The following is a 24,828-nucleotide window of genomic DNA, read 5'->3' on the forward strand; positions in this document are numbered from 1 at the left end:
TGAGAACATTTATCTGCTGTTTGAATGTTAACTTAGTCTTTTTTCAGGATGCCATAACATATGACTACCTGTCACTCTGCGTGCCGCTGTAGCCTGGGCTGTCTCGGGGTGCAGCTTTTGTACTGCTTTTCCTGCTGCTGGCTTTTCCTCACACCTGGTAGGAAACTGACGTGCACGTTTCTCCTGCTGGCTGATCCATGCACTGTTTGTTTCTGGATGGAAACCCTCCCCACCCCCACCTCAAACACCCTGGGCCCAAAGGTTCCGTTTCTCTTAGGACTGACACCTGTGCCCTAGGTAAGGCTTCTGGTCTCACTCAGGGAGATGGAGATGAATTTTCAACCAGGTGTTACCATTAGCTCTTTTAAAATGAGATTGCTGGTACCAGATAGCAGTGGAAACTTGGGTGTTCCAAAAGCCTGTCATGATACCGCAGTGTTTTAGCCCTTTTGTTAAGCTGCTGTATTAACTGGAAACCGACCAGAAGGCAGGTGCGGTGAGACATAGCTCCAGGGGGAAGCAGATCAGTGGTTGCCAAGGCAGTTCTGCTCTCCAGTGACCAGCAGAAGCTTGCAGCAGCCAGCAGCATGGCCAGCAGTCAGGCCCTGGGCAGTCTAGGAACTCTGCTCTCAGCAGCAAGTGGGTGGCTGCCTAATTGGCAGCCAAGCTCAGGATGTTCAGCGTGATTCTTCAGGTCGCCATTCCTTCCCCAGAACAAATGACAAGTCTCAAGCAGTCATGGTGGAGGAGTGCAGTGAGAAGACAGGGGGAGAGGTTTTGAGAGTAAATGTGTTTGATTCACTGGGACTAGGGGTGCCAGGGATACTTAATCTACATGCAACAACACAGTCGTATCATAGGGGAAGAGCAGTACTTAATTATCCTATGGGTGGGGGAAGAACTCCAGGCACAGTTAAAGGTCATTGGTTGAGAGCTAAGACACCAAGACATCTCAGTAGCATAGGGATCCCCAGGTGCTTGTTGAGTGGGTTTCTTTCTTTCTTTCTTTCTTGATTTAAAAGATTTATTTTATTATGTATACAGTGTTCTGCGTGCATGTACATTTACACACCAGAGGAGAACACCAAATTTCATTGTAGATGGTTGTGAGCCACTATGTGGTTGCTGGGAATTGAACTCAGGACCTTTGGAAAAGGAGACAGTGCTCTTAACTTCTGAGCCATCTCTCCAGGAAAGTTTTGGGCTTGTAATCTCCCTGTGGGCAATGTGACACTCCTTAGAGGTTATGGGGTTCCCCAGGTAATAGGGAGAGAGAGCCCAGCTGAGAAAGGGAGTTCATTGTCTTATACTGAGTTCAGAGCCCACTCTGAAGTGCCAGACTTGACCTTACAGCAGGGTCCCACAACTAAAGACCAGGTTATTTAAATAACAAACTTTAGTTTTGCAGCTAGGGAGACTGGAAATCTCAAATCAAGGTGTTAGTGGGGTTAGTTTTTATGGGTCCTCCATTCTTGATTGATCCTTAGCTTTTCTTCTATACACATTCAAGGATACAGGCAGATATGTGAGGAGTGGGGTGGAGAAGAAAAGAGGAGAGGGAAGAGAAACAGAGGAGAGAAGGGCAAGAGAAAAGAAAGATAGAGCATATTTTGGTATCTGTTTTTAGGACACATGTCTCATCAAATCGGCGCTCTGCTTTCCAGCCTCATTTAACTGTAATTACCTCCCTCAGGTCTTATATCCTCAATCCCATTGGGGTGAGTAGAATTCCGTCCCTAGCCTGTGCTGCGGGGCTGGCTCTTAGCTTTGCGTTGCCTGCATTCCCTGGCATGCCGTTCCCAGGCTTCAGAAGAGATGAGTTGACAAGATGGAGACGGTGAACATGATGGAGCTGTGCATCTGTGCCAGGGAAGGGTTCTTTGTGCTCTTGCAGGTCTCTCAGTAAATATCTCCTAATCTCCAGCACAGTAGTGGTTATGTCATCACCCTCGTCCTTGGGGTCACCATCCAGACATAATGACAAAGTGGTCGCTGAACCTTTATTCTGATCTTCGTGTGTCCTTAGGTCTTCAGCTGTCACTCTACAGGTTCTTTCTTCAACGTCAGCCTCCCAAATATCCAAAAGTTCTTTTCAGTTCTAACTACCAGTTAGGTACTTCGGTAGGTAAGATACTTACTTATCTTCCTTCTTTTTAAAAATTTTTTTAGATTTATTTTGTGTATGTGAATGTTTTGCCTGTGTTTCTGTCTGGTGACCGTATACGTGCCTGGGTTCAATGAGGTGTTCAGTTACCTGCAACTGCAGTAAAGGTTGGTTGTGAGCTACTACGTAGGTCTAGGAATCAAACTTGAGTCCTCTGCAAGAGCAACAAATGCGCTTAACAGCTGAGCCATCTTGAACCAGCTTTTTTTTTTTTTTTTTTTTGAGATAGGGTTTCTCTGTGTGGCCTTGGCTGTGTCCTGGACTCGCTTTGTAGACTCAACGGCGATCTGCCTGCCTCTGCCTTCCAAGTGCTGGGATTAAAGGCATGCGCCATCACTGCCCAGCTTCCTTTTTTCATTTTTAATCTTTGTGTATGAGTGTGTGTACATGAAATATGTATGTGTCTGCATGAATGCAAGCTGGATGTGCTGCAGCATGTGTGTGGAGGTCAGAGGGAAATCTTGGGTGGAGACCTTGGCCTTCTATTTTATACAGGGCATTCCAGGCTGCTTGGCCTGAGAGCTTCTGAGGATTGTCCCATTTCCTTCACTTTCCATCTCACCTCAGGAGTGTTTGCATTGTAGACATGCACTGTAGTCCTCTTTCTTATCTCCCATCTTTCTGCAAAGGCGACTCCTGGTGTTAAGTGGAAGCTGTCTTTGTTAGAGCCTCCTGTTTTCCATTAATAAATGATAAGTGAGGTTGTCAGCCAGCACTGATACTCTGTTTATGAAATTGCACTTACTGATGTAGCATTTGGGAACTACATAAATGGCACAAGTGATTTGATAAGTTACAGCTCCAGAGAATCCTTGCATAGTAAGCCAACGTTTCTTGTTTCTTCTCAGGGGGATACAAATAACATTAAATTAAGTTTGTCTTGGTTGCCACTCACTTTAAATCAATTTTTTTCCCTCTGCCTATTCCCAGATGTATTTAAGGGAAGATGGTGGATTTTTCTGATGTCGAGGAGACTGAGAGTTAACCTTTTCCCTTTTCAAACTTCTCGATGGCGTGTGCTTGTGAGGTAGTGGGAAGGACCTTTACATGTCTTCTTGTTTCCTGATGCCTTTAGTAACTTACCAAAAGCCTGATGGCTTGTTTTTTCTTTTTGGAGGGGGAGGTGGAGACAGTATAACTGTGTACCCCAGGCTGGCCTTAAATTCAAGACATTCCTCCTGCCTTAGCCTCCCAGATTATAAGCATGTGCCTGCACACTTGGCAGCAACATGCCTTTACTTCATAGCACACACACATGCCTTACTTCACCACACACATAGCTGGGTAATCTTTGACACCTCTTATTCCTTATCTTCTTTCACCAAGTATTTGTTTATAGTTTTCTTAGGTGACCTGCTATGTAAATTGAGTGTTCTGAATAGCAGAGGTGCACAGAGAGACAGAAACAGAGAGGCAGACACACACACACACACACACACACACACACACACACCTTTTTTTTTCTCCAGTCAGGGTCTCATTGTAATTCTGGATACCCTGGAACTCACTGTGTAGATCAGGCTGGCTATGAGACAGAGTCCCACTGTTGTCCTGGCTAGCCTGGAATTCTCTACGAGGACCAGACTGGCCTTAGACTCATAGAGATCCCCTTAATCCTAGCACCTTCAGTGCTGGGATTAAAGGCATGCACCATTAGGCTTTTGTTGTTCTTAGTTTGTTTGAAACACAGTCTTACTGTAGCCCAAGCCAGTCTCAAGCTCACAGTCCTATCTCAGGGATGACAGGTATGGGCCACCTGTTTTGTTTTGTAAATATGAGTAGAAATAAATGTGATTCTCCTTTTCTTCCCCTTTCTCATTATTACTCACCTGCAGAATTGGGGGACACAGTGTTGTAGAAGTATAAATAGGATATGAACCACAGATGTTTGGGGGGACGGTTACAGGAGTGTGCCACCACACCTGGCTCCAGTTACTTTTTTGCTTTTGTTTTTGTTTTTCAAGACAGGACTTCTCTGTGTAGCCATGGCTGTTCTGGACTTGATTTGTAGACTAAACTGATGTTGAACTCACAGCGATCTGCCTGCCTTTGCCTACCGAGTGCTGGGATCACGGGTGTGTACCACCAAGCCCAGCTGCACAATTACTTTTTATTATTTTTTAAAGATTTATTTATTAGTATACAGTATTCTGCCTGCATCTGGGATCACGGGTGTGTACCACCAAGCCCAGCTGCACAATTACTTTTTATTATCTTTTAAAGATTTATTTATTAGTATACAGTATTCTGCCTGCATGTTACACCTGCAGGCCAGAAGAGAGCACCAGATTTCATCATAGATGGTTGTGAGCCACCATGTAGTTGCTGGGTATTGAACTCAGGACCTTTGGAAGAGCAGGCAGTAGTGCTCTTAACCTCTAGCCATCTCTCCAGCCCCCATAGTTACTTTTTTAAAAATAGCTTTAAGATTTTGTATACACACACACACACACACCATTTAGTCTCCCATTAAAAATAGACAGTTCTGGGCTGGAGAGATGGCTTAGAGGATAAGTGCACTGTCTGCTCTTCTAAAGGTCCTGAGTTCAATCCCCAGCAACTACAGTGTGGCTCACAGCCATCTATAGTGAGATCTGGTGCCCTCTTCTGGCATGCATGCACACATGTGGGCAGAATACTGTATAAATAAGAAATAAATCTTTTTTTTTTTATTTTAAAAATAAACAATTCCCTGTTTTTTACTACTCATTCATAGAAAGATGTACTTTAAGATGTTTCTAATAGTTCTCAAAAGAGAGAATTATGTGGAACTGATTTTAATAATTCACTGAATTTGCAATATCTGAAATATTTCAAAATATACTCAATATGAAAGAGTTTTCTACTGCTTCTGTTTTTAGTTTGCTTTGTTTTGTTTTTCAAATAGGTTAGCAGCTGGTTTCATATTTACTCTCCTCCTGCCCTTGCCTCTCAAGTGTTAGAATTACAGATATGTATATAACGTAGCTTGTTTTTACATTTGAATTCATTAAAATTAAGTAACAAATGAAAATGTTGGGCTAAAAAAATGGCTCAGTAGTTAAGAACACTTGTTGCTTCTTTCAGAGGACCTGGATCTGACTCAGGGCACCACATGATAGCTTATAACTCTCTTCATCTTCAGTTCTATTGGATCCAATTCTCTCTTCTGGCCTCTAAGGGTACCAGGCACACAGATGGTGCACATACATACATACATGCAGGCAAACACACAACTAATAAAAAAATTAGTAAACTTTTTTTAAAGTTAAAATGTTGTTATTCAGTTGTACCACCTTTTCGAGTTCTAGATTAAGAATCTATTATAGGGCCAGTTATGGTGGCACACACCTTTGACCCCAGCAGAGGCAGGCGTGCTGTAGAAAGATATTCTTTCTGTATTAATCAATAAAGTAAATTATTAATTAAGGCAGGAGTTTCCCTTTTTTGATTTTATTAATTTATTCAGATTACAACTCAATTGTTATCCCATCACTTGTATCCTCCCATTCCTCCTTCCCTCCCGCTTTTACTCAATTCCCCTCCCCTAGGTCTATGACTGAGGGGGACCTCCTCCCCCACTATATGGTTATAGGCTATCAAGTCTCATCTTGGAAGCCTGCTTATTCTTTCTTTGAGTGCCACCAGGCCTCCTCACCAAGGGGAGGTGGTCAAGTATGGAGTATCAGAGTTCATGTCAGAGTCAGTCCCCGCTCTCCACATAACTGTGGAGAATGTCCTGTCCATTGGCTAGATCAGAGTAGGGGTTCGATGTTTACTATTGTATTGTCCTTGGTTAGTGCAATAGCTTGAGCAGACCCTCCTGGGCCCCGATCCACCCATCACAGTGTTCTTCTTGTAGGTTTCTAGGGCCCTCTGGGTCCTTCTATTTCCCCATCTCTTATATTTCTCTTACCTAGAGTCTCAGTAGGATGTCCTCACATCTATCCCAATCTCCTGGTAAGTGGAGACTGTTGTGAGACATGCCTTTTGGGCAAGTGCCCAATTATAAGTGAGTATATACCATGCGAGTCTTTCGAGGCAGGAGTTTTCTTTAACCAGCTTGTTCCCCAGTGATTGACACAGAAAGACTATGATTTATTTTTAAGCTGGAAACACTATGCTGGGCAGATTCTGAGCTACTTTAATCTAGTACCTTTTAAAGCCCACATAAAAACCTATCAGTTGTCAATCTGATGACTTCTGGGACAGCTTCTACTCCATCTGTCTGATCCTGCAGCCACCTGCTCAGCACTATCTTCTTTCTCAGCTATGTGCCAGCCATTTTTCCAAAGCCCACAAACACATCTGTCTTGCTCCATGTCTCCTGGCAAAAAAGCTTTTCTCCTCTTCCCAGAGTTCCTTTCTCCCTACCGTGAAGTCCCACTTCTGATTGGCCAATCAGCTCTTTATTGACAGTTGTTACATCTACACAAGACATTCCTCCACACAGGAGGGTCTCTCTGAGTTGGAGGCTATCCTGATCTACATAGTGAGATCCAGGACTACAAAGAGGAATCCTGTCTCAGATGAAATAAACAAACAAAAAAGAATCTTGTTGCCAGATAATTCTACTTCAGGCAATGGTGATGTTTTTGAAAATGCAAATTTTGTGACCATTTGATAATGCTAGATTCTGACTTTGTTTAATCTATTAGAAACTATGTGAGAGAGTAGTAGGCTCTATTGTCCAGAGATGTTAGAGTTAGAATTCTGAGAGTGCTCAGTAGTGCCTGGAACATTAAGATCCTCATCTAAGGATGATGGATTCTGATTATATTCTGAGGCTTTCTAATAGTTCTGGCCCAGTTATTTGCTGTCAAAGCTTTCACTAGTTCCTACTGACCTAACTGGCAAGGATGAGCCTTTATGTGATTACTGTTCTGTCAAAAACTAAATGCTGAATGTGTTTAGGGTATTTAACTACCTGCCATATTATACAATATCAGAATGATTCCCATTAATTTGAGTGGGAAATTGGGGTATCTAGATTTTTTTTTCGAGACAGGGTTTCTCTGTGTATTTATCTAGAAGTTTTATTAATAAAACCAGCTAGATATTGTAGTCCACTCATATAATTCCCACACTTAGAAGAAAATGGCAGAGGATCCAGAATTCAAGATCATTCATTCTCTTCTACCTGATTCAAGACCAGCCTGGGCTACATGAGCTCCTGTAACAACAGAACCCACAAGTACATCTCAATGAAAATGTGCTCCAAGAGCTGTGACCTCCAGCTTGCCTTTAGGATTCAACTCACGCTATTTTCTACTTGGCTGTCTATACTGCCTCCAGCAGTTTTGCTCTATAGACCTCAGGCACATCAGTCTTTTCTTCTATCAGGCTCTCAACAGGACCCAGTTGGAGGAGGATGGGCTTTAGAGATAGATGCCCAGGCCAGGCATATTGCTCCTCTGCAACTTTCCAGGTATGCTTCTTTTTTCCCTTTCAAAATAGGGTTTCTCTGTGTAGCCTTGGCTATCTTGGACTCTCTTTGTAGACCAGGTTGGCTTCTAACTTACAGAAATCCACCAGCCTCTGCCTCCCGGAGTGCTGGGCTTACAAGCCTATGCCACTATGCCAGCTTGCCTGTGATGTCTTGATTAAGCTATTTAACATCTCTTTTGTCCTTATCTGTAAAAATAGAGGTAATAGTTTGACCCCATACTACCAAGATGAGTAAATGCATGGTGTGCAACGTAATCAGCAAGCTCCTATTTTACTAAGCTTTTCTGAACTGGCAGATCTAAAAAGGCATTTTTTTAAAAAGCATGAAATAAGGAAAATAAGACTTTCAAGGCCAGTTAGGGATAGATACATAATGAGATGCTGTATCAAAATAAAATTTAAAAACAAACCAGACAAAATAGGAGGAACAGCAAGATACCACTCAAGACTGTAATTAGCAAGGCCAAGATGGTCTGCAAAGGGAGTCCGGGACAGTCAGAAACAACAACAACAAACCAACAAGAAGACTAATTAGAATCATATATGCTATGATATAATTAATCGATAAGACCGAGAGAACATTAAGTGGGAGCTTTGGGAGACAGACTGGCAGTTACTCAAAAGATTAATCAGTTAATCCTAAAACCCACAGTTTCACTTACAGAAATATAGTAAAACAGTTGTAGCTTAGAATGAGAGAAGAGTGACAAGGGTGAACACAAGAAAACTTACTGGCTATGGAAATCTTTGTATTTTGGAAACGGTGATGATTATACAGCATATACGCTCATTAAAACCTAGACAGCCAGGTGTGGTGATGCAGGCCTTTAATGCCAACACTGAAGAGGCAGAGGCAGATGTGTCTCTGAGTTTGAAACCAGTCTGATACTCAAAGTTGTGAGCTCCTGTTTTTAAAAGAAGAACAAGAAAAACATTGAAGCAAACTCCCGTGGGTCCATTTTATAACATATAAACCATAACAAACTAAAAACAAAATCCTCCTGTGGCTGACAGATACGCTTAGATTGCTTGCACCTTGCATGCTTTGCCTCTTCTCTAGGTGACCTTTTATGTGATACCTCCTGCTCACTTTCCGACTTAGCATGTGCATTCAGATTCCTCTTCCTGAACCAGCACCTACATGTTTCCATTTGTCAAGCCATTTTGCAATTACAGTGTTGCCGCTTTTCTCAAGATACTCTATTGGACCTGGTCATCAAAGCTGGTTTGTACCAGAGTCAGCACTTCCAACCTAAGTGTGACAGTTTCACAGTGCTTGCAGCACATTTAGTGTGATAGGAAGATGTAAGGCAGTGGTTCTTTTAAACATTCAGATCCCAAGATGTGATAACTTAGCTTTGATCATAGACAAAGTCACCACTTCAGAATCTTACTCTTCTTGCTCATGATTTATCTTGTTGCTGTGTTTGGCTGACCTAAAAGCTGCACTGAGATGTGGGGGATATGGGGTAGTCTTAAAATCACACTCCTGAGTATGATAATGGGTAATGTACTTGATTGTATATCAAGCCTAGTTTTCATCTTTTGTTTTTCCTCCATTAAGTTCATAAAAATCTTCCAATATTCTCTTCCTTTAAGATTTTATTTTGGCCGGGTGTGGTGGCACACACCTTTAAGGAGGCAGAGGCATGTGGATCTCTGTGAGTTCATGGTTAGTCTGGTCTACAGAGTCCAGGACAGCCAGGACAGCCCCGTCTCAAAAAACAAAAATAACAAAAAAAATTATTTTGATGTGAGGAGGGGCTGGAGAGATAGCTTAATAATAAGGAACACTTGCTGGTCTTGCAGTGGGCCCAGATTCAGTTCCCAGGACCATGTGGTAGTTTCTTAATGGTCTGTCACTCCAGTTCCAGGGCATCTGGTGCCTCCTTCTGGTTTCCACAGGCACCAGACACATGCCTACATGGTGTACATATAGACACATGCCTACATGGTGTACATATAGACACATGCATACATGGTGTACATATAGACACTGCCTACATGGTGTACATATAGACACATGCATACATGGTGTACATATAGACACTGCCTACATGGTGTACATATAGACACATGCCTACATGGTGTACATATAGACACATGCCTACATGGTGTACATATAGACACATGCATACATGGTGTACATACAGACACATGCCTACATGGTGTACATATAGACACATGCCTACATGGTGTACATATAGACACATGCATACATGGTGTACATATAGACACATGCATACATGGTGTACATATAGACAAGCTAGTGAGGTGACTTAGTGGATAAAGGTGTTCGCCACCAAGCCTGATAATATGAGTTGGCTCTCCAGAACCTTCATAGTGGGAGGAAAAGAACCAACTCCTTCAAGTTGTCTTCTGACCTTCATACATGGTGCAAACATTCCTAAATAGAACTGAAAAGTTTTAATCTTTTATTTTGGGGCTGGGGAGATGTCTCAGTGGTTAAGAGCACTGGCTGCTTTTCTAGAGGTCCTGGGTTTAATTCTCAACACCCACATGAGATCCTGTGTCCACTGCTGGTGTTCACACTCACAAAACACCCATATACGTAAAGAAATAAATCTTTCAAATCTTGTATTTAATCCCAGCACTCAGAAGGCAGAGGCAGTGGATCTCTTGAGTTCAAGGCCAGCCTGGTCTGTAGAGGGAATTCTAGGACAGCCAGGGCTACACAGAGAAACCCTGTCTTGAAACAACAACAACAACAAAAAAAAAACAGTCTTTTATTTTACAGGAACAGTATGGTGGTTCTACCTGTAATTACAGAACTTTAGAGAAATCAGAAGCACAAGAATCAGGAGTTCAAGGTGAGGAGGTTAGCCTCGACTATACAGTGAGGTCAGGAGTTCAAGGTGAGGAGGTAAGCCTTGACTATACAGTGAGGTCAGGAGTTCAAGGTGAGGAGGTTAGCCTTGACTATACAGTGAGGTCAGGATTAAGCCAGGTTACATTAATTAATCTCTAAAACAAACAAAAAAGTCTTTGTTTTTCAGCAAGCATATATGAATAAAGTATTTAAGTAATATATACAATATAGTGGGAACTAAAACCCCTGTGGCCTCTCTGTCCTCCTTGTCCTCCTAAGAAAATCTCAGAGTTTGCCTGATATTCTTCCAGATCCTTTTGTTGCAGGCAGATGAATTATTCTTTCTATTATTAATACAGTAAATTATTAAGGCATCAGTTTTCTTTTTCTTTTTTTAAATTTTTATTTATTTATATTTATTTATTTATTCTGGTTTTTCGAGGCAGGGTTTCTCTGTGTAGCCTTGGCTGTCCTGGACTCACTTTGTAGACCAGGCTGGCCTCGAACTCACAGCGATCCACCTGCCTCTGCCTCCCAAGTGCTAGGATTAAAGGCATGCACCACCACTGCCCGGATGGCATCAGTTTTCTTTAACCAGCTAGTTCCCCAATGGCTGGCACAGAGAGACTGTGATTTATTTTTAAGCTGTAAGCACCATGCTGGGCAGATTCTGAACTACAATCTTAGTACGTTAAAAATCACATAAAAATCAATCATTTGCCTATCTGATGGCTCCCGGGGCAGCTTCTGCTCCATCAGTCTGTTCCTTCAGCCGTGTGCTCAGTGCTATCTTGCCTTCTCAAGACTCCTTTCTTTCTCTTCCTCTCCTTTTCCTCTTCCCTTGAACCCAAGCCCAGGCATCTAAAACTCCACCTCCCTCTCTTCTACCTAGTCATAAGTGTTAGCATCTTTATTTAGCCAGTCAGGAATAATTGGGGAACATTCTTTATCATCACACTGTTACAGAAGATAGTTCAACATTCATAACAGTGCCCATGGCAGGTAACTATATCTCAAGACACTGAAATTAGCATTTGAAAACACAGACCTTCCTCCAATACCTTCCTAAGCATTCATATATAAAGTATGTTGAAATATGGGGTATATTTAATATGAGCAAAATCACTGTTATAAGTGATCTGGAAGATTCTCGTGTTTAAGCAAAATCAGAAAGCTGTATTTCAGGCAGGCAAGTTGGAGTCTATTAAATGTCTGTGTAACTAACATGAGTACATTTCTTCAGCGTTACCTTTAGGCGAAAAGCAGGGCCAGGGCACTAGCAAGCTGACATTGGTTTTATTCACCCTAGAAGGGCCAAATGCCTTCCTGTTTGGTGTTGACTGCCTGTTTGGTTATGAAACTGTTTGAGACCTGGTTTGCTTTCATATTAACTGACCTTAGTGTTAACCTCACCTTCCTTCCGCCTTTTTCTGCTTTTGGCTTCTGGCTTGTCTTTCCCTTTGTTAGTCCTCCTCAATGTGAGGGTGGTTTGCTGTGTAGAAATGGTTACACTTTGTTGTCCTATATTGTCCTGGCAGTCAACAAAGGCAGCCTGAGGGTTTATGTTCTTATGAACTTTTTTTTTCTTCATGACAGTTTTTCTGTGTAACCCTGGCTGTACTGAAACTCAGAGATCCACTTGCCTCTGCACCACCACACCTGGCTCTTATGAGCCTTTTAATTTTAATGAGATAAAGATAAGGGCTTTGGTTTGGTTTGGCTTTTGTTTTTCAAGACAAGGTTTCTCTGTGTAGCTCTGGCTGTCCTGGAACTTGGTCTGTAGAACACTGTGACCTCAAACTCAACAGAGATCCACTTGCCTCAGCCTCTCAAGTGCTGGGATTAAAGTTGTGCCCCATCACTGCCCAGCTGGCTGCTTACATCTTAATAAAGTCACCAGCCAAGATGGAGGAGAGCCAAATAATTGCTATTTAAAAACATCCATTTTCATAAGCCAGACATGGTGGCCCACACTTGTAATCCCAGCACTCAGGGAGGCAGAGGCAGGTGGATCTCTGTGAGTTCAAGGCCAGCCAAGTCTACAGAGAGAGTCTAGGACAGCCAAGGCTACACAGAGAAATCCTGTCTCAAAAAATGAAACAAAATAAACCCATTTTCTTAACAAGAGTTTAATCTAAATTACATATACAGTGAACACTAAACAAGAGCTGAATCACGTATACAGTAAGCCTTTAACCATAAGTTTTCATTACAGATTTTATAGGTTTTAAACCGTACCCAGTAAACTTACAGATCTTGATATAAAGACTGTTTATACATAATCTTAAAAGATTGAAGAGTGTAAAGTTGTAGAGCCTTACAGATAAGACACTTTGGGATTGTTTGTGGCAGAAATTATTACAATCTGGGAATATTTGGGATCCAGTGTGCCAATTTTTAGCTATTGATTTGTACTAAGGCCAAGCTGTAGGAATAAAATCTGAGTCCATGGAGGAATAGAGTCACAAAGCAGAACACTACACACAGGGGAGGGGGTGTTTCTGTAAGCCCCAAGAGGAAGCCAAGAGAGAACAGGGGAAAGAGAGACACAGAAGGGTCTAGAAAGTTACCCAAAAGAACATAGTAGCAGGCTGGAGGACCAGAGACACTTACAGAGCTCCAAGTAGGAGGAAACAAGGAAGAGTCCCATGCTGCCCCTGGAGGAGATGAGAGAGACCCAGACTGGTGTGGCAGGAGCGGAGAGAGCAGGATAAAAGGGAGATGTCTATATGGGTATAGAGGCCAGAGGCATAGCAGGCTGACTTGCCAGAGAGGTGCCAACATGGAGGGTATAAAAGGCCAGATCCCAGAGAGAGGAGGGCAGCAGTTAGAAAGCAGGTAAGAAGCTAGGCATTGTCACACCCCTTTAATCCCAGCACTCGGGAGACAGAGGCAGGCAGATTGATGTGAGTTTGAGGCCAGCCTGGTCTACAAAGCGAGTCCAGGACAGCCAGGGCTACACAGAGAGACCCTGTCTCGAAGAAACCAAAAAGAAAAAGAAAAGAAAAGAAAAAGAAAGCAGGTAAGAGGGAAGCAGCACCTGAAGAATCAGACTCTAGAGTTTGGAATCTGTGGGTGGCAGAAGCCAGCAAAAACAAATGATCTGTACATACCTTAGGAGAGTCAAGTCAGCAGTTGGATCAGTTCCTTAAAAGGAATTCATTTATACCATTCCAGGGTTTCATCACCAAATGAGTGAAAATAAATAAATAAATAGGAAAAGAAAGAAAAAGACATGACCGATCCCAGATTTGGGCACAAGATGAATGGAAAAAAGAAAGAAAGGAAAAAGAAAAGAAACATGGGGCTGGAGAGCTGGCTCAGTGGTTAAGAGCCTGCTCTTCCAGAGGTTCTGAGTTTCATTCCCAGCAACTACATAGTCACTCACAACCATCTGTAATGTGATCTGGTGCCCTCTTCTGGCATGCAGGTGCTACATGCAGACAGACCTCTGAATACATAATTAATTGCAGGCCAGAAGAGGGCACCAGATCACATTATAGATGGTTGTGAGCCACCATGTGTTTGCTGGGAATTGAACTCAGGAACTCTTAACCTGTGAGTCATCTCTTTAGCCCGCATTGGAAAGTCTTACCATAAGAAATGTTAACAACAGCCATTAGAAGTAATTTGTAAACAGTTTCCTCAATCTAAACTTTACCATTATCTAAATATTACTGGCTGGTTCAGATGAAGATACCTTAGGAAAAATGTTTGAAGAAGTAAAGAAAAATTTGCCTTACTGGGGATTCCAAATTGCTCCTGAAAAATGCAAAGAGGAGATTCTTTTTTTTTTTTTTAAAGAGGAGATTCTATAAGTTATCTAGGGTATAAGATAGGTTTACGGGCTGGAGAGATGGCTCAGAGGTTGAGAGCACCATCTGCTCTTCCAAAGGTCCCAAGTTCAATTCCCAGCAACCACATGGTGGCTCATGACCATCTGTAATGAGATATGGTTCCTTCTTGTGCAGGCAGGCACGTAAGTGGGCAGAATAAATGTATAAATAATAAATAAAATTTTTTAAGGTAGGTGTACAGAAATTTTGACCACAGAAAGTACAAATCAGAGAGATCAATTACAAACTCTTAATGCTTTTCAAATTTTGCTGGGAGATATTAACTGGCTATGGTCCATAACTGGATTAACTACTCAAGAGCTAAGTAATTTTTTCAAACCTTACAAGGTGATAAGGACTTAAGTAGTTCAAGAAAATTATCAGCTGAGGCTCTAATAGAGAAGAAATTACAGGGTGAACATGTGGATTGTTTGGGTCCAAAGCTGGATGTATTTTGGTAATTTTGCCTTCTACTCATTCTCCCACAGGAATTCTTACGCAGAGAAAAGATAATAGCTTAGAATGGATATTTTTAGCACATAAACAGTATAAAAAATTTAAAACCTATATAGAAAACTTTTCAGAATTGATTCTGAATGGAAAACTGAGACTTTGTCAGTTAGCAGGACTAGACCCAGAAGAAATTGTGGTACCCTTTACTGATATTAAAATTACCTCATTAAGGGCAGAAAATGAACATTAGGAAAGAGCTTGCAGTAATTTTTGGGGGGAGATATTAACAACAAATATCCCAAAAGCAAGAGACTTCAATTTACAGGAAGAACTAATTGGATTCTCCCTGATACAATAAAAGGGACACCAATTTCTGGAGAGCCTACATTCTGTACTGATGCAAGTAAGTAAGGAAAGGCAGGTTATGAGTCAGGAAAAATAAGTAAAGTGGCTCAGAGCCCTTACGATTCAGTTGGGAAAAAAAAAGAGTTGGGGGCTGGAGAGATGGCTTAGAGGTTAAGAGCACTGTCTGTTCTTTCAGAGATACTGAGTTCAATTCCCAGCAACTGCGTGGTGGCTCACAACCATCTATAATGAGATCTGATGCCCTCTTCTGGCCTGCAGGAGCACTGTATACATAATAAAGATTTATTTATTTACTATTATTTACATAGTATTCTGCCTGCATGTGAACCATTAGGCCAGAAGAGGGCACCAGATCTCATAATAGATGGTTGTGAGCCACCATATGGTTGCTGGGAATTGAACTCAGGACCATTGGAAGAACAGCCAGTGCTCTTAACCTCTGAGCCATCTCTCCAGCCCTGTATACATAATTAATAAATAAATAAATAAATAAATAAATAAATAAATACTTTACAAAAAAGAGTTGTATGCCATTCTTACGGTAATATATGATTTTCATGAATTTCTTAATATAGTTACTAACTCGCAGTATGCAGAAAGAATTGCTTTACTTACCGAAACTGCTGAACTTATTCCAGATGATTCAGATTTTTCTATCACTTGGCATCAAGCCAAGGAAATTATAAGGCAATGTCCATCTTGTTCTTTGTACAACCTAACTCCATTACCTGCAGGAAGTAACCCAGAAGGTACCCAAAGAAATGAAATTTGGCAAATGGATGTGTTTCATTTTGCAGAGTTTGGAAAATTAAAATATGTGTACCATACCATGGATACATATTCAGAATTTCAGCGGGCAACTGTTTTAAGTTATGAAAGGGATGATTCACCAGGCAGTGATGGCTCACGCCTTTAATCCCAGCACTCAGGAGGCAAAGACAGGTAGATCTTTGTGAGTTTGAGACCAGCCTGGTCTACAAAGCGAGTCCAGGACAGCCAAGGCTACACAGAGAAACCCTGTCTCGGAAAAAAAAAAAAGATGATTCTGTAATTACACATTTATTAGAAGTTGTGGCTATTATGAGGCTACCTGTAAAAAGACTGACAATGCTGCAGCATATGTCTCTAGTAAAATGAAACAATTTCTTGCACATTACAACATAAAGCATATTATACAATTTTAAAATTATATTTGGCTACATTAGTATAGATGTTTGTATACTGATACAAAATTAAGGTTATATTTTGGTTACAACATACTGTGTTTCAACTCTTTTAAAGTATTATACCCATGTAATTCTTTTTTTTTAATGTCATTTATTGTTACTTTATTAGTAGCACTTCTTTTTCTTCTAAAGATTTATTTATTTATTATATATACAGTGCTCTGCCTGGATCGACACTTGCAGGCCAGAAGAGGACACCAGATGGGTGTCACCATGTGGTTGCTGGGAATTGAACTCAGGACCTCTGGAAGAGCAATCAGTGCTCTTAACCTCTGAGCCATCTCTCCTGCCAACCCATGTAATTCTTAAGAGTGCAATGTGAAGTTCTAGTCCTTTTCAAAGCTACTATCACAAACAGTTCAAGATAATTAAGAAACGCAAACAAATAGTCAATCAGAGTTGTGGTTTAGTTGGGTACTAATTTTCTAAGTTAATCACAGGTGTTTTATAAGGTAATCAGACAGTATATAGCTAGATACAAGCAATTCAGTTATACTAAAGATAAATAGATGGTCTCCAAAAATCTCACAGATCTATAGAATATGGCATTTGACAATGAGACATGTCAGTTCCTAGCAGCTTCCCCTATTCCACTTCAAAGAGCAGCAAAAAACACTATGGAGTTTGTTTCTTATGTGGCAAGCTAGCCACTGGACAAGGTAGGAAAGTCCTTTATAATACCTGCTTCACAGAAAAACCTGTCCGGATATACTGGGCCAATAGGCTGAAGAGATGCATGCTCCAACATTGCAGAAGGAATCTTGGGTGACGGTCCAGGTGGCCAGAAGTCTCTGTCATTTCCATAGTTTTGGAAGCTGCTTGCTGTGCACCTCCTGTTTATTCAGATATTTACTTATCTTAGGCGCTGATGGGGTTGAAGAGTAGATAGTTATAGTCCCACAGTTAAGCTTAAGTTGCTTAGAATTTAAGAAAATGGTTTTAAGGTCTAAAAAGATGTTTTTAGGTTGATAAATGCAAGTTATGATACAAAGTGACTTAGGTACAGAACTTTGGACTCCCCAAGACAGGATAGATAGCAGAGTACTTTCTCTAAGGTTGCTGAATACATATGGACTGAAGATTGCATGTAATTTTTACCAGATAGTATATAGTTTACTGATGTTAGAGGAAAGTCTTTTTTCTTTTTAAAGATTTATTATTTATACAGTATTCTGTTTGCATGTGTGCCTGCATGCCAGAAGAGGGTACAAAATGTCATTATAGATGGCTATGAGCCACCATGTGGTTGGTGGGAATTGAACTCAGGACCATTGGAAGAACAGCCAGTGCTCTTAACCTCTGAGCCATCTCTCCAGCCCTGAGAAAAAGTCTTTTATGTAGACAAAAAAAAAAAAAAAAAAAAGGATAATGTTGCAGGATATTTGTCCCCATTGTGAACCCTAGGATTGTGAACTGTAAAACAAACAAACAAACAAACAAACAAACAAAAAAACAACTGTTTCTAGTTGTCGAGTGGCTCAGTCCTAGCACATACCTTTAATCCAAGAGCCTTCTGTAAACAGGAGCCAAACAAAGTTATTCCTAGGTCAAGAGGCAGAGCAAGAAAGAGTAGTTCTAATGCTTAACTTCCCTTTGACTGTTTAGAGGAAACATAGTTCTAGGGACTATGTTTAATTATTAGTCAGGACACTGTATTTCCTTTCTTTTTTTCTTTCTTTTTTCTTTTTTTTTCCTTTTGTTTGTTCAGTTTTGGTTTTTCAGAGACAGTTTCTCTGTGTAGCCTTTGCTGTCCTGGACTGACTTTGTAGATCATGCTGGCCTCAGACTCACAGCGATCTGCCTGCCTCTGCCTCCCTGAGTGTTGGGATAAAAGGCCTGTGCCACCACACCCAGTATTGTATTTTTTTTTTTAATTTAAAAAACGTTCATGATTGGAGATATAGTTCAGTGATAGAGTTCAATCATCATACTACAAAGGAGGAGGAGAAAAAATAATAATCAATAATTACTGGATATAGTAGTTTACTCCTTTAACCCCAGTACTTAGGACAGGAGGATTGCTGAGTGTTTGAGGACAGCCTGGGCTAGAGTTAAATCTCTCCACAAATAAACAATCAAAAACATTTATGTACAGAGAGCTAGGATGATTTCTTTGACTGGTTAGCTGCCTTCTGCTCAGGAAGGTCATTTAGGCAGCTCAGTGAAGCCTGTCGTAGAGGTTGTCCGGAACACGCGTTAAAGCCTTGCTTCTGGGTCAGATCACTGCCATGTGAGGATACCCAGCAAGAGTGGGAATCCGAGATAGTTTCCTTGGATGGCTCAGCAAAGCTGCTGGTAACCCACCTTGCCTTTAGAAGCAAAAGACTTGTTATTTTTATGTAATTTTCCTTTGCTCATTATTTTCAAAAGACTATTAAGTACTAAAAATATGCTTTATTTTCAACAAAGTAAATGTATAAAATACCTACCTGTATTTATGACTTGTGTAGTGAAAAAGATATTCTTTTTCTGAAAGGAGTTCCTTTCAGTAGCTGGCTTTCCTCATAGAGTGAGCATAACCACTTGAATTATGTATCTGTCTTTGTCCAGCAGAGTGAGCTATACATGTCTTAACTTGCGGTTAAGAACCTATCTAGCTTAGGAACCATATTATACCACTGTAGATCAAACTTGGTCCTGTTGGTTACCTACCAGTTGTTTATAATCTTGGCCTTCTAGTTCCTCATGAGTGTAATTCTGAGGGTCACTGTGGAGATGTAAGGTGCTGAATGCTGTACCTGTTTGTTGTGAGTGGACATTGTGGGTCTGCATAGCACATTGCCTTCTTTGACTAGAGAGGCAGGTCTTCTCTCCCTCAGCCTTCATTTCTTGCTGTTATTAAACTGTAGTTGTAATGAACTAATGCTGTTTCCCAGTTAGAAGACCTCTTCGTGCCTCTGTTCTATCTAAAACACCATTCTCCTGACCTTCTTTCCTCCTAACTTATCTTCAGAGCCCAGCTCAAGGGACATTTCCAGAAAGCCTTCCCTTACCCTAGCCACGTGCTTTTGTGGGGTTCCTCCGCAGCCGTTTCCATTTGCCACCTTCATTGTTAGCAACTACTTACTTGCTGTCACTCTTTGAGGTGGTGGCGGGTGCTCTGCCCAGCTTTGGAAATACTGCCTAACGGTGGGCACAACCAACCGATCCATTCTCAGGACCGGTTGGGTGCCTTCTTGTAGCAAAACAGATAATTTACCTGTTGGCAAGCATGCAAGGGGCAGAGTACAGAGGAGGCTTGCTGGACCTTTAGGTCGCGTCTAGACACTTCAAAGAAGCTCCTTTCTACAGAGATGATAGCTGTTCAGTTGCAGTCTAGGGGGACTATGGAAGGCAGCCAGGTGCAGAAGGGGAGAAAGCTGGTGCTGGGCCGGCTGAGGAGCTCAACTCATGTGTTCTAGTTTCTTGTTTATAAAATGGGATAAGTAACCACCTCTTGGGGTTGTCATGTATATAAAGACTAAATTTAAAGTTGCCACCTTCTGTTATACTTCTGCAGTGCAGCATAATTGATTGTCTGGGCCCAGCACCAGTTACTGTTGAGGTGCTGAGTGTGTCAATCTACTTGTGGAGCTTTTCCTGTAACCTTGTTCTTTTACCTAAAGCCTCAGTGTTGTTTTAATGTCAGAAATAGAGTTGTTTGTTCTGCCCTTTCATTTGCTTGTTTAATTAGAAACATCCAACTCAGCCTTTCTTTGCTACTTAAATCTTACATTGTGTCTAAATTCCTAGGTCAGCAGATGTTGCAGGATATTTTATCTCAGTGTGATCCCTGAGATTGTGAACTGTAAAAATCTGTCATTGATCCCATTGTGATCCCTGAGATTGAACTGTAAATCCCTGTTTCTTGTGCTTAAGCCCTAACACACCTTTAATACAAAAACTTTCTGGGTTTTATTTTGTTTTGTTTTTGGTTTGGTTTGGTTTGGTTTTTGTTTCCCCCCACCCCTCACCCCCAGACCGGGTTTCTCTGTGTAGCCTTGACTGGCCTGGACTCACTTTGTAGACCAGACTGGCCTGGAACTCACAGCAATCCTCCTGCCTCTGCCTCCTGAGTGCTGGGATTAAAGAAGAACTTTCTGTTTATTATAAACTGTACACAGTATTTAATAATTAACCCTAGGTCAAGAGGCAGAGCAAGAAACCAGCTGACAGGGATTAAAGAGTAGGAGGGACTGAGTTGAAGGGTTTTTAAGACTGTGTGTAAAAGTAGAAGGGGACTTTGGTGCTTTAGCTCTTTAGCTTGGGATTTTAGCTTAGCTCTTGAGCTCCTCAGCTCCTTAGCCTTTGGCTTTTTGGACCTTGGGCTAGCAAGCCTTTGGCCTTGGGTTTTTTGTTTGTTTGTGAGTTTTTGTTTTGTTTTGCCTTTTCCTCCTTGGGCTGTCAACTGAGCCTTTTGGGCCTTTTTCATTGGGAAGTGAACTGAGTAGGAAGGTCAGCTGGGTGCGTTCTCTGCCTCTGAGCTAGCAGGTTTTTCACCACAGTATCTGCCTCCTGAGTCTTTATTGATAAAATAGACCAATCAGGGACTTTCAGTTAAAACAAACACATGTTATCAATTACAATGCTTTTGCCTTCCAAAAGGAGAGAAGCCAACTCAGTGACAAGCACATGCACATCTACTGCTCGAAGTCTGGGCTAGGGTGACAACCATGTGTCAGCCGAAACAGTCTCCACATGTGCTCAGCTGGCTGTTCCTGGTCTCAGATAGTCAGTTGCAATTCTGGGTGCCACAGGTAGATAGAGAATAATAGAGTATCCAGCCGAGGAAGAACAGTTTCTTCTTTGTCTCTCTACAGATTAGACATTTGGTTCTTTTGGCTTTGGGTAATAACACTGATGTTCAATAGCTTTTATTTTTGATGTGCTATGAGTTGAACCCAGGATATTACACGTGCTGAACTATACTTCTGAGACAGACAGTACCTCTAGCCTTAATGTAGCATCATTTCATTAATATACCAAATCATATTCCAATCAAAATTCTATTTTAGCATCATTTACTATAATAAAAGTCTCATATTTGAAGTATTTTGATCCATTAACTTGATAATTAATGAGACTCAATTTTTTAAATATACATTTATATATTATACATAAATACAATAAACTACATACATCATGAAGCAGTCAGGAATTATAAAAATGTTACATTCATAGTGTTTTGGCTATTTGTATTTGTCAACCTTGAAGAAAATATCTTTCCTATTTTTGTGAGTCTAAAATTCTGAATGTAAATCAATATCATACCTCATCTCTATCAATTTAAAACATCTATCTAAACCTAAAAACATCTTAACCCCTAAACAACTAAGCTTACTGTACAACTAAACTATCTGGTCTTCAACCCATCAGAGACTTCAGAAGGATTAAAATTAATTACCTGAGTAGACAGGAAGTTCAGGTTAGTGGCTTCCAAAATGAGAAAATGACAGAGACAGTTTGCTGCCTGATCAGTCACTCAAAACTCTCTATAATGTTGGAGCCTCATCTTCAGCCTTCTGGCCCAGTATATCTGACAGACATATCTGTGAGGCAGGAACTATTGAGGACTTGCCTACCCTGTCTTGGCAGAGTTTGGCTGTGGACTCTGCCTGCATTCACGCTTGTTTGGTTGGTTGGTTTGGGTTGGGTTTTGGTTTTTTTGAAGACAGGGTTTCTCTCTTAGCCTGGTTATTCTGGAACTCCCTCTGTAGACCAGCCTGGCCTTGAACTCACAGAGATCTGCCAGCCTCTGCCTCCCAAGTCCTGGGATTAAAGGTGTGCACCACCACCTCCCAGCCCACCCTTTGTACCTTATAATAACCAAAATAAAACTCGCTGAGCATGATAGCTCATGCTTATGATCCAGCATTTGGAAAGCCGAGGTAGCATGTTCATGAATTTTAGGCTAGCCTGTAATAAAACAGTACAAAACAAACAAAAACCAAAGCCACCAGTGTGTCACTGTTCTTAGGAAGCCAAAATTAAGTTGAAAACTAACTAGGGCAGTTTAGATAGCCAACTCATTGAAGGCAATTTTCCCACTTGAACCAGCCATGCATCCTCAGTGCTTACTTCTCGGGTGTTTGCTGCAGTGCTTCCCCTGGGCGTGGTAGTTCCCAGCCCTGCTTTCTGATCTAGGTCAGCTGGCCTCTCATAGTTGTACACAGTTCTTGCTTGTGTGTCCAAACCCCAAGGGAGACTGCTTTGCTTAGGGCTTCGCTTCACCCTTGACTTCAGTATTCAAGTGTTTCCTTGCTGTAAAACACATCTGTGTTGGTCAGGAGAGATTCACAACTGGCAGACGGGCAATCCCCAGACAAGAAAATTCCAGTGGAACCAGAAGGCTGGGTCTTGCTTTCATTTCCTGGGGCCTGACTTAGAATCTGATATTGAACTGAAAAGAAAGCCTCAGCCAGCAGGCGCAGGTGGCAGTGTTCGAAAGATGAGGACCTCAATGCATTCTGAGGAAGAGGATTGTGTCCCAGAACTGCACAGAAATGTTCACCCCCAGAGCGCCCTGATTGGGAGGAAACACTTAGTGCACTATATTAGAAATACCCAATCTGAGATCATCCAAGATAGCATCAATCACACACTGTGTCTGATCCGAGGAACAGCAGAGACTGCACAGCCACCAGAGGACCATACTGAGAGCTCCAAAACACAGTGTTGGTGTTTCCCAGAAAGAAGGAAATCCTGTCATGTGGATCATCCATGCCTTCCTACAGCAGCACCATGGGACCACACTCAGGCCGCCTTTTGGATTACGGCCCAGTGCAGTGCGCGCCAAGGAGATGGCGTTCAAGGATGGGGTGCTGTTCGAGTCAAGGACTGCACCACCCACACCACAGGCCTCACAGACCTCCTCTCGCGGGCCGGGCCCATGCTCAGTGCCATGAGCTGGATCGTGCAGAGGTGGATACTAGGGGCAGTACCGAGGCGGGGCCCCATGGTGGATGGAGCGCGCAATGGAATCAGAGACTCAGGAGGTGGAATCAATAGAGCAGCAAGTTCCCCAGGACAAGAAGCTGAGCTGGGCCAACATCAATGATTTCTGCGAGCTACTCAATGAAGACTTTGAGGGGCCTCCACTTGCCACCTGCTTGATGGCCCACAAGATCCCATAGGAGTAGGAGGCCATCCAGGCCTTGACAGCCAGCAACAATCTGGCGAATTGAATAGGAGCAGGAGAGCTGGCCCTGAGGACATGGAAGTAGGAGAGCTGACCCTGAGGACACAAGAACAGGAGAGCTGGCCCTGAGGATGAAGGAGCAGGTGAGCCATCCCTGGGGACATGGGAGCCTGAGAGCTGGCCCTGCCTTGAGGACACAGGAGATGGAGAGCTGGCCCTGCCATGATGATATGGGAGCGAGAGAATGGCCCTGCCCTGAGGACAAGGGAGTGGCCCTGACCCAGGGCTCTGAGTGACCCTCACCCCAACATCTACCCCATGTATGGCCTGCTAGAACACATGAAGGGGCCAGACCTGCAGATTCAAAGATTAAGAATCTCCTTGAATATCCCACAGCAGTCCCAGTGAGGATCCAGTCACGACTGTGTAGGCCGCAAGCCAGACCTATGACTCGTAGCAGTGAGCATTTGAAACATAGATGTACAAAAGGTTATACCTCACGATACACTACAGCTTCTGTGACAGATTTTTTTGTTTGTTTTCTTTTACTGGGGGGAGGAGAGGGATTTTGGTGCATGACATGTAAATCATAGACATTCAATAAAAGTTTTTTTTTAAAAAAAGAAAGCATCAGCCACTCAGAAAAGGATTTACAGTTCTGGTTTGTCCATATTTAGAATTTCTTGCCATCGCTTCCTCTGTATGTAACACTGAAGTCCTTTGTGGTTGACTGCTACAAAAAGGAATCTTTGACCCAGCAACTTTAAATACTTTGGTCACCATTGGGAATTTTGAGAGTTCTTAATTTAATCTGTGCTTGTCCAGGGTGGGGCGGGGATGAGCGAGATGTGTCCTCTGCATCCAGATTTATGCTCTTTCTTTGCAAGTCAGCAAAGGCCAGAGCTTCTTGAATTTATGTTTATCATATACCAGTAATTGGCATAATAAGTATCATGTTCTAACTTTTATTTCTGGAAGCAGCAAAGAACCAGCCAAGCACAGAGATAAGGAGGGTGTAGCTGTTAGTGTAGCCCAGAGCTGCAGGGGAGCAGAGCTTCAGCTCGTAGGGAGGGACAGAAGCCCGGGGATGACTTACTGTCGTCTCTGCCTCTCCTGCTAGCTGCCCTGTGGTGAGCCTGGGATGTAAACTGCTTTTCTCTCCTCTGTCCCACATTTCATGGGTGTGTTTCTTAACTGGCTTTGTTCTCCTAGTAAGTGTCTGGTTCTAGTCAGGCAAAGACTTGTCTTGGTGACAAGAACAAGATGGTCACTTTACCTGGTCCTGGGTCCTATCTATAAGTAAAGGTGACTGGCTCTCTTTACTCCCCCTCTCCCTCCTCAGTCTTCTGCCCCTCCCCCCTCCTTCCCACTTCCAGAAAGGAGGACAGAGGAATTGAAGCAGAGACACA

General features: G+C 42.1%; 1 protein-coding gene and 1 long non-coding RNA gene across 3 annotated transcripts in view; one reads left to right on the forward strand and one right to left on the reverse strand.

Annotated features, from left to right (window-relative positions):
- Nucleotides 1-24,828, forward strand: part of PACS1 (phosphofurin acidic cluster sorting protein 1) — a 141,330-nt gene that overhangs the window by 46,866 nt on the left and 69,636 nt on the right. The gene's annotated exons all lie outside the window — the stretch shown is intronic.
- LOC311592918 lies at nucleotides 16,691-22,692 on the reverse strand. Its single transcript, XR_014777541.1, has 2 exons — nucleotides 21,686-22,692; nucleotides 16,691-17,167 (listed from the first exon to the last, which is right to left on the reverse strand). It is a non-coding gene; the product is annotated as an uncharacterized lncRNA (long non-coding RNA).

The sequence above is a fragment of the Acomys minous genome, assembly GCF_964271855.1.
Source record: "Acomys minous genome assembly, chromosome: 2".
Taxonomy (NCBI): domain Eukaryota; kingdom Metazoa; phylum Chordata; class Mammalia; order Rodentia; family Muridae; genus Acomys; species Acomys minous.